The sequence below is a fragment of the Mandrillus leucophaeus genome, unplaced genomic scaffold (assembly GCF_000951045.1).
Source record: "Mandrillus leucophaeus isolate KB7577 unplaced genomic scaffold, Mleu.le_1.0 Scaffold160, whole genome shotgun sequence".
Classification (NCBI taxonomy): domain Eukaryota; kingdom Metazoa; phylum Chordata; class Mammalia; order Primates; family Cercopithecidae; genus Mandrillus; species Mandrillus leucophaeus.
In genome coordinates this window covers 3192015-3194096 of record NW_012101588.1, presented here as the reverse complement: position 1 = coordinate 3194096, position 2082 = coordinate 3192015, and the positions used below count along the sequence as shown (strand labels likewise).

At 35.9% G+C, this 2082-nt stretch overlaps 1 protein-coding gene across 1 annotated transcript in view; it reads right to left on the bottom strand.

The window, feature by feature from the left end:
* Positions 1-2082, bottom strand: part of ARMC2 (armadillo repeat containing 2) — a 126825-nt gene that overhangs the window by 113645 nt on the left and 11098 nt on the right. The window lies entirely within an intron of this gene.

Sequence of the window (2082 nt, the reverse complement as noted above, 5' to 3'; positions counted from 1 at the left end):
ACAAAGAGATAATGTAGAGGGGAAAGAAACTTTTGAAAATTAAAAATATGATAGCAGAAATTTTAAAAAACTCAATAAAGGGATCAGAACACAGTCTCTTCCACAAAAAGATGTGAAACAGAAAAGAGAGAAAATAAGAAAACTGAAGTGTCAGTCCATAAAGTCCTACATCTTTTTTTCGTTTTCAGACAGTTTCACTCTTGTCGCCCAGGCTGGATTGCAACGGTGCAATCTCAGTTCACTGCAACCTCCATCTCCTGAGTTCAAGCAATTCTCTTGTCTCAGCCTCCCAAGTGGCTGGGATTACAGGCACGCACCACCATGCCCAGCTAATTTTGTATTTTTAGTAGAGACAGGGTTTCAGCATGTTGGTCAGGATGGTCTTGAACTCCTGATCCCAGGTGATCGGCCTGCCTAGGCCCACCAAAGCGCTGAGATTATAGGCATGAGCCACCACACCTGGCCCAGGAAGTCCTACATCTGAACAATAAATTCCAGAAAAAGCAAACAGAAAAAAAGTCGGTAAGACACTATGATGATATTAAATATTCAATTAATATCCATGTTTACTGAAAGGCATGAGATTCCACATTGAAAGGGCCCTTCACGTGCCCAGCATGATGGATAAAAATAGACTCACACAAAGGACCATTGTCATTAAATTTCAGAACACTAGAAACAAAGAGAAACATCCGACGAACTTCCAGCGAGGAAAAAACAGGAATCAAAGTTTCAAATAATTTACTTCCCATGTACCCTTTCTCAAGAAACTATGGGAGGGAATGCTCTACCAAATCCATAGAAAATCAAGAAAGAGGACTTGAGACACAGGAACCACGAAAAAGCCAGCACAAGAAGGAGAAGCCATCTCCCCAGGAGGATGGTGAGGGGCATCCCAGGAGAGCTGTGCTCAGGGAAAGTGGTTGGGCAGGACGTGTGAAGAGATCTCCAAGGAGGTAAATCCATAGAATGCCTCATGTGCCTGAACATAAAAGGAGATTAAGACCACTGAGGATGAGTCTGGGGTTGAAATTTGAAATACTAATAATACAAAACTTAAAAAGTAAGGCAATTATTAATGCCAGGGAAAACAAAAAGTGGTGCAGGAAAGGAGAATTTATCATTAACTCAAGGCTCAACTATGAACAGGTTTATGTAATCATAGTCAGAGAGAACAGATCTAACCAAAGTTTTATATCTATATGGGAGAAATAATGGGAATAGAAAAGGTGAACGCACTATGATAAGAGGCAAAAAGACAGAAACAAAATCTTCATCTTCCTTAGAAGTCATTAGATAATTCCTCAAGTTCATAAGTCAGAAAGCAGCAAGACAGTGTGGCATTGGGAAGTCTGGATGTAAATGCTAAAAGGATGCGTCAAAAGAGCTTAAAGTGAAAGCCACTGAGAGGGGAACAATGAAGAATAAGGGGACAGGAGATCACTGGATTTTTGTTACTTTTTTTGTAATAAATCTTTGACTACATATATTTATATGTAAATGTGTATATATAAAGAGACTACATATAAATATATGATTTTTATACATGTATAAGATATATAACTTTAATATAAATTATACATATAATTTTTGTACATACAACTTAAGAAAATATGTATGTATAACTAAGAAAGCAAAAATATTGTGAAATATTGCTTACCAAGTTATTATATATTTTAAAAATTCTTCTTTATTATCAAACTATAGGTAAATTATAGAAGTATTTCATTAGATATTACCCATTACATTTGAACAATATAAAATAATCTGCTTTCATATTAAATTATTAGTCTATTTAGGTGTACATGATAATTATCATAGCATATATAAGTACTGATTCCAAGTATTTTTGGCCAATTTCATTTCACAACATAATATAAAGTACTGGTGGTTATATAAAGTACTCACCAGCTCTAGTGGACTAAGACGTGCGCCAGAGATAGGCCTGGAATCAGATGACTCAAAACTGGATGCATGGAGGCTAGCATAAAAGATGGTGCAGAGTGTTAGTTTGTGAAGAATTATTTCTTTATTTATAGTATATATTAGTTAACTCTAGCTAAAAAGCAAGTAAAAGGATGC